This window comes from Polyodon spathula, chromosome 2 (assembly GCF_017654505.1).
Source record: "Polyodon spathula isolate WHYD16114869_AA chromosome 2, ASM1765450v1, whole genome shotgun sequence".
NCBI classification, from domain to species: Eukaryota; Metazoa; Chordata; class Actinopteri; order Acipenseriformes; family Polyodontidae; genus Polyodon; species Polyodon spathula.
Window position 1 is genome coordinate 105,652,828 of NC_054535.1, and position 8,590 is coordinate 105,661,417.

Genomic DNA, 8,590 nt, shown 5'->3' on the forward strand with positions numbered 1-8,590 from the left:
AGTGTTGAGAGTGTTAATGTCGGTGTAGGTATGTGTGTTGTGTAAATATGTATGTAGATAATTATCGTTTATGTGTAGGGAGTTTATGTAGTGGTGTTTGCTGTGAAAGCGGCGGCTCAGTCTTCCACTGTGGTGTTTAAAATATACACATATCTATTGGTTTGTTTCAACTGTTTGTTTTGGCCACTGTGCCTATTTGTTTTGCTATAAGTTTATTAGTAAAGTGCACACTAGCGCTTTAAACTTGCAAGTTCTGTTCTTGCTTCCTGGTAGCAACAGCATTTTGAGTGACTTTACCCTGTCACATGCGGTGTCAGAGCGGGATAGCGACCCCTGGAGACATGGAGCAGAACTGCAGGTTTATTTAAAAACAAAATAAAAGAAAGAAAAACTTGAAGAAAAAAACTGAAGATTGCCACGACAAGCAGAGCTTGTGGAGAGTCTGGGTACCTCCGAGATGTGTGCCCCGACGAAGACTCCCTTTGGCATGAAGCCTACAGGCAGGGTAAGGCGAGCACGGCGGAGGAATGGCTCCTCCAAGGGAAAAATCCAAACCCAGCCACCTGCCCAAAAGAGTCTGAAGGAGGAAGTGCTTCCATGGTGCCTCACCTATGCAGAGCCCGGGCACTATACAGGGTGCTGCCCCTTTTAGGGTGAGAAGGAGGTGCCATCTGCCCAAAAAGAGGAAGAAGGGGAGGAGTGGCCAGTCCTGGAGGCAAGCGAGGGAGGTACTGCATTGCTGCTGCCGTAGTACCCTGCATCCCTGCCAGCTACACGTCAGGAGGGCAGCTGGAACACCTATCTCAATGCTCTTGAGGTCCTGTGTGTGTGCCTCATCTGCGGGAAGTGGGGGCACTTTACGGTCAACTGCCCCCTCCAGGAGAAGGAGGAGGAGGTACAGCTGCTCAATTACCCCACATCGCTACTGCCAGTGTTGCCACTACCGGAAGGCTCAGTGCGGCCACCACCGCCAGAGTGCCCAGCACCGTCGCCACTGCTGGAGTGTCCCGCCCTGCTGCCAGCACTGACACTGCCTGGAGTGCCCCACGCTGCTGCCAGCACTGACACTGCCTGGAGTGTCCCGCCCTGCTGCCAGCACTGCCACTGCCTGGAGTGCCCCACGCTGCTGCCAGCACTGCCACTGCCAGCACTGCCACTGCCTGGAGTGCCCCGCGCTGCTGCCAGCACTGCCACGAGTGCCCCGTGCTGCTGCCAGCACTGCCACTGCCTGGAGTGCTCCGCGCTGCTGCCAGCACTGCCACTGCCTGGAGTGCCCCGCGCTGCTGCCAGCATTGCCACTGCCTGGAGTGCCCCGCGCTGCTGCCAGCACTGCCACTGCCTGGAGTGCCCCGCGCTGCTGCCAGCATTGCCACTGCCTGGAGTGCCCCGCGCTGCTGCCAGCATTGCCATGGCTGGAGTACCCTGCACCTATTTGTTTTGTTATAATTGTACAATTTAAAGTGTGCACTAGCACTTTAAACTTGCATGTTGTGTCTGTCTCGCTTCCTGGCAGTAACAGTCTTGCCGGTCATTGGCTGCAGGCTAGAAAAAAAAATTGTTTCCTTTGCTGTTGTTCCATATTATTAAAAGTAGTACATTTAGTATATTTGAAGCTCTTAATGCATAACTTTCTTTGTAACAAAGGTTGGCTGTATCAGGTGGTGGGGTTTATAGCTATAGGGGCAGATTGTAGAATGCCATGATCAAAATGGGGATGCAGTGTTATAATAAGAACATAAGAACATAAGAAAGTTTACAAACGAGAGGAGGCCATTCGGCCCATCTTGCTCGTTTGGTTGTTAGTAGCTTATTGATCCCAAAATCTCATCAAGCAGCTTCTTGAAGGATCCCAGGGTGTCAGCTTCAACAACATTACTGGGGAGTTGATTCCAGACCCTCACAATTCTCTGTGTAAAAAAGTGTCTCCTATTTTCTGTTCTGAATGCCCCTTTTTCTAAACTCCATTTGTGACCCCTGGTCCTTGTTTCTTTTTTCAGGCTGAAAAAGTCCCTTGGGTCGACACTGTCAATACCTTTTAGAATTTTGAATGCTTGAATTAGGTCGCCACGTAGTCTTCTTTGTTCAAGACTGAACAGATTCAATTCTTTTAGCCTGTCTGCATATGACATGCCTTTTAAGCCCGGAATAATTCTGGTCGCTCTTCTTTGCACTCTTTCTAGAGCAGCAATATCTTTTTTATAGCGAGGTGACCAGAACTGCACACAATATTCAAGATGAGGTCTTACTAGTGCATTGTACAGTTTTAACATTACTTCCCTTGATTTAAATTCAACACTTTTCACAATGTATCCGAGCATCTTGTTAGCCTTTTTTATAGCTTCCCCACATTGCCTAGATGAAGACATTTCTGAGTCAACAAAAACTCCTAGGTCTTTTTCATAGATTCCTTCTCCAATTTCAATATCTCCCATATGATATTTATAATGTACATTTTTATTTCCTGCGTGCAGTACCTTACACTTTTCTCTATTAAATGTCATTTGCCATGTGTCTGCCCAGTTCTGAATCTTGTCTAGATCATTTTGAATGACCTTTGCTGCTGCAACAGTGTTTGCCACTCCTCCTACTTTTGTGTCGTCTGCAAATTTAACAAGTTTGCTTACTATACCAGAATCTAAATCATTAATGTAGATTAGGAATAGCAGAGGACCTAATACTGATCCCTGTGGTACACCGCTGGTTACCACACTCCATTCTGAGGTTTTTCCTCTAATCAGTACTTTCTGTTTTCTACATGTTAACCACTCCCTAATCCATGTACATGTGTTTCCTTGAATCCCAACTGCGTTCAGTTTGAGAATTAATCTTTTGTGCGGGACTTTGTCAAAAGCTTTCTGGAAATCTAAATAAACCATGTCATATGCTTTGCAATTATCCATTATCGATGTTGCATCCTCAAAAAAATCAAGCAAGTTAATACAGAGAGGCAGGGCTCTAGAAAGAAGATTCTTTACCAAGTGTGCCTGTCCTGTACACTGTATTTGCATGCATTCCATGTGGGTTGGATTTATATACTGCGATTCCTTGTGATTCACATCTAGCACAGCCACGCTGAAAAAATATACTGCTGTGTATTTACTTTTTAAGTAGGCAGCATATGACTTTATTTGATGCTTTATTTTTAAACTTCACATGCACAGTACAAATGGAACAAAGTTTAACAGAGCAAGGAGAAAGGATCGCAGCATTGTGACACCCCCTAAACTTGACCTTATGTTGCAGCAGTAGTCAAGCTAGTCCTAATTGCGTATTGTACTCATTTTGTGTATCAAGCCTTTTTATGACTCAACCCTCCTATTCATGCGAAATGTTTTTCATCTGCTTCAGAAAATAGCTTTGAGTATTCTACATCTGCGGTAACCTGTAGCAAATTCCAGAAATCCACAATTACTTCACACAATGGAACAAAAGACTTCATGCCTGGGTGATGAAAGTTATTTATTTGCGCACAAGCGTTTTTACAGGATATATAACAATAAGCGACGGTAACTGGGGGGGGGGGGTATATACACAGTAACGGAATCGCACAACAATCATTTTAACCGTTGGGTTGTCAGCTCTACAGTACACATTTCTTTTCAGCATTTTACAGTATCTGATAATTCCCCTGGATTGCATCAACTACGTGTGGATCGGTGGCTGATGCATATCCTGGGTGAGGTATAGTTAATGAGATCAACTCCTCAATCTGTTCTAGTTTATAGGCATGCATGTGGGCTACCTACAGCAATACTGTACAAACATGTATCAGATTACGTGACTGTATTATTATTATTTTATTTAAACTATGTCCCAAGACTTTGTTTGGACTTACAAAAATATCAAATTCACACTTTTATTAAAAAAAAGGTTTTGTTTTGCCTTTTTTTTACAATGAGTTTGAGATTAACACAAGGGTGTATCTCAGCCAGGTACTCCATGCATGTCAAATTGGTGATAACAATTGCAATGCATCTCCTCCTAGCAGCTGAAGAGCTAATAACAGTGCATCAGCACACACCACGTGCTAATAACAGTGCATCAGCACACACCACGTACTAATAACAGTGCATCAGCACACACCACGTGCTAATAACAGTGCATCAGCACACACCACGTGCTAATAACAGTGCATCAGCACACACCACGTGCTAATAACAGTGCATCAGCACACACCACGTGCTAATAACAGTGCATCAGCACACACCACGTGCTAATAACAGTGCATCAGCACACACCACGTGCTAATAACAGTGCATCAGCACACACCACGTGCTAATAACAGTGCATCAGCACACACCACGTCAGTGCATCAGCACACACCACGTGCTAATAACAGTGCATCAGCACACACCACGTGCTAATAACAGTGCATCAGCACACACCACGTGCTAATAACAGTGCATCAGCACACACCACATACTAATAACAGTGCATCAGCACACACCACGTACTAATAACAATGCATCAGCACACACCACATACTAATAACAGTGCATCAGCACACACCACATACTAATAACAGTGCATCAGCACACACCACGTACTAATAACAGTGCATCAGCACACACCACGTACTAATAACAGTGCATCAGCACACACCACGTGCTAATAACAATGCATCAGCACACACCACGTACTAATAACAGTGCATCAGCACACACCACGTACTAATAACAATGCATCAGCACACACCACATACTAATAACAATGCATCAGCACACACCACGTACTAATAACAGTGCATCAGCACACACCACGTGCTAATAACAGTGCATCAGCACACACCACGTACTAATAACAGTGCATCAGCACACACCACGTACTAATAACAGTGCATCAGCACACACCACGTACTAATAACAGTACATCAGCACACACCACGTACTAATAACAGTGCATCAGCACACACCACATACGTACCTCTCAACTACAGATGTTCATGTTCGAACAGCATGGTTTGTGTTTTTTGTCCGGGCCTTGTCTTTCCATTCAATTTAATGCGCCAAGATGCCAACTCGTTACATCATGGACAGAACCATTTCTGGGTTAGGCAAAGGGCCACAGATTTGAAACAATATGCCCCCCCCCCATTTTTTTTCTTGTGTTTGTATAGTTCTCAAAGTTTTTTTTTTTTTTTAAGGAAGCTAAGGAAGGAAACAAAACAAACACCCTGTTTGTTAATGTACTTATTTATTAAATTATTGCTTTATGGCCTATATATTGTTTATTTGTGTTAAATTAATCAGGATGAATCTCATTGAAACGACAGAGTAATGACCAAAAAAGTTGACAAAAAAACGAGAACAAAATCATTTAACAAATAAGAGAAGTAACAAAAAAAAAAATGTATTTCCTCAAAAAAAACCTTTGTCCAGTTTTGAACGACGTCCATTGTATCCCCCGTTACATAATTCCATTAATTTGGTAGTTAGGGTTTTACTACACTTCTTGTTATATTCGGTTCTGCATGCATAGTAAATTTCTAAGGGTACCACTCCTTAAAAAAACAAAACACAAGGAACCTTAACTGTAATGTCAGCAGGTTAACCTACAACCCACTAGTAAAATACCCGGTATGTAATGAAACTCGGTGTTTATTCATTTGAATCAATAGTACCAGTGGTGTAAACGGGAGCATGCAAAGGGTTGATCTTGAACCACCCGAAATAAGTATCTGATGTAGCATTTGCCCGGGATTGCTCAGTTCCAGTGTTACTTACCCTGCAGCAGCAGCCTCGCTGTCTCTGCGCTCTTGGCTGGCCAGGTGTGTTTACCTGTGAGACATCGGCCGACGTCATTCGCGGGGATGGGTCTGTCACGTGATCGATTCCCAAGCGGTTGTGTCGCTCGCCATGTTTTGGGTGTAAAAGGGGAAAGGGAGGACAATTTAACAAACAGGTAGGAAACACCATTTATACAACCGGTATCCTGTCTGGCAATGAGTACTGCAGCATTTAATGTGGAGTGCAGACTTCATTAGACTTATACAGGGTTATTAATATTGATTTCATGAAGCTTTCGTTTTTTGTTGTTTAAAAAGACCCTGGTTAGTTGTTTTCTCAGGGGAGTTGACAGCAGTTAGAGTTGTGTGTAGCTCAGTTAAGGTGTTATTGGAACAGTTACGCACAAACAATGAGAATGGGGTTTAAGCTTGCGTTTCAAGAAAGCGTTTAAATGAGTGTGTAAATATATTTTTGATTTAGCGAAAGTAGGGTCTATTATACCGTGACCAGCACTGCAGGTGAATAAGAACTGAACCGCGGCGGTACAGTCTCCTTACTTTTTGTTTTTAAATACTGGGTATAAGTGTTTGAAAACAAATAACGCGTACCGGTGTTTGTTTTTATTGTTATATGCTGGTCTGACTCTTGCTGAAGCCCGAGGCCAAACCAAATCAGTGCCATTCGATCCGAAGAGAAAATAGAAACTTAATGTTCAAAATCAGGAGCTTCACACAGAACTGTGTTATTGGTTTTGTTTCGGTGGGCAAGAAAGTATGCTACACTGAACTAAACAAACGATGTCACGGATAAACCGTGTTTTCTGTAAAGCGCTGCAATTTGATGCATCAAGTTACTTGGTACAGTAGCACGTAACCAAAAAAAGTGTCGGGTATGATAAACATTTGGAAAATATGAACAATTCAAGGCTGTTATCGTATGGCCCTCCCACCCGAAAAAACAAACAAAAAAAAAAAAACAATAAATAAAAAACAAGTTTCTCTGACATACATTTGCAAACAAGTATATTCATTTATTGTATGGAAATGCAAATCTGTCAGTACATTAACATTTTCACCAAGTCCGGATTTCCGATTTCAAATAACGTTATGTTAAAACGTTCCCATTGTAAGATTTGGATATTTTAATGCCCTACAGTGCAGTTCCACTATATATAAGTTACACACATCCAAACACAGTAAGTACAAGCAACCAGGAAGCAATGTATTTTACAAATGCAGTCGATAAAGCACATAATGAGTACAGATGCTGTAAGTAAACACATTCAAGTCTGAGAAGGCATTATTTAAATGCAGAAACCAGATTGATTTAAAGATTAAATGTTAGGTTCTAGATAACTTCAAAACGCTTCGGGCACTAGCTGAAACATACCTTGACTTAGCTGCTTATAGTTTTACTCTAAAAAATACCTAATGAAATAAGAAAATAGATTGGATTTCAGGCCACATTAAAGGATGCTCATGGGTTCTCTTAAGATACATTACACTGGTCATTTCAAAGAAAACAGGCTTTGATGACCATTATAAAGCAGGGACTCCTTTTGCATACCAGTTTCACCCATTCCAGGTTATAATACAAGCTCGATTAGCCATAGTGCATAGATAACAAACTCAGGGGTGTCTTGAACATAGTAAAACCAGGAATGGGGCACACATCTATGCAATGGGAGACTTATTCCCATCCCTGTGAGTTGCACTCCAAGTGCTGTCGTGTTCATGGTTTCAGTTTGCATGGGGAAGTAAGCTTGAATAGCAGCAGATCACACAATAGCACTGCTGTGTCTGTGAATATGAATGACAGGTTTCACCATTGTCTCTCTCTTGCAGGTGCTTGGCCCCTTGGTGAGAGAAAGCTTGGACATTTCCAGCAAGGCCATGTAAGTCTTGCAGAGTTGCTGCGTGCTTACGAGGTACTTAAGTGAAACCATTTTTTTTAAACACTAACCCACTAATCACAATAATAAGCAAATTATGTTAATAATTTGATACTAACAAAAAGACAAGGTTGCATGCTTTGTTTGTTTTGAACCTTTCGGATCATTCTAAATCACTCCAGTGTAAGTGCTGCTTTGAAATATGATCCTGATGTTTTATTATAATTAAATTCACTTAATTCATCAATACAAAAAAATCACTTAATTCACCAGTACAGAAATACAGTAATAACATTTAAGTACAAAAATGTTGGTTAGATGTGGTCCACTTATTGATTTCTTGCAGTCAGTCTTTCATCACAATTTTACATTTATTGTGTAAGTCAAATAGCAAAAGTAACAGCTGATCAAAACTAAAATAAAATAATTGCTGTGTGGGATTATTCTGTGCTTTCTGTGCTACAGCTGTAGTTTGTTTAGAAATACTAAAATTCAGAGGCAGGCATTTCTAAATTTCTTTCTGCTCATATTCTGTCATTGAAGCGATGATGCAATGTCTGGTGTGGCCATGCCCTTCACCACAACATAGAATTAGGGCGTCTGATTTTCGGGTTTTACCCGATTCATCCCCCAAAATGCTTTTTTCTGCATTCAGCTTAAACCGGAAACCTGAAAACTGCCAGAATAGGCATATGCTGTATATGAATAAACACATAAGAACATAAGAAAGTTTACAAACAAGAGGAGGCCATTCGGCCCATCTTGCTCGTTTGGTTGTTAGTAGCTTATTGATCCCAGAATCTCATCAAGCAGCTTCTTGAAGGATCCCAAGATGTCAGCTTCAACATTACTGGGGAGTTGATTCCAGACCCTCACGATTCTCTGTGTAAAAAAAGTGCCTCCTATTTTCTGTTCTGAATGCCACTTTGTCTAATCTCCATTTGTGACCCATGGTCCTTGTTTCTTTTTTCAG

At 41.9% G+C, this 8,590-nt stretch overlaps 1 protein-coding gene across 4 annotated transcripts in view; it reads left to right on the forward strand.

Moving 5' to 3' along the window:
* Positions 1–5,781: 5,781 nt before the first annotated feature.
* The window catches only part of LOC121306518 (MARVEL domain-containing protein 2-like), a 16,093-nt gene continuing 13,284 nt past the window's right edge, over positions 5,782–8,590 (forward strand). For 2 of the 4 annotated variants that reach the window (XM_041238274.1, XM_041238264.1), the window contains exons 1-2: positions 5,783–5,901; positions 7,571–7,653. The gene's annotated coding sequence lies outside the window, so the exon portion shown is untranslated. Of the gene's footprint in view, positions 5,902–7,570; positions 7,654–8,590 lie in introns of all 4 variants that reach the window. The other 2 variants (XM_041238290.1, XM_041238282.1) reach the window with 2 other exon arrangements.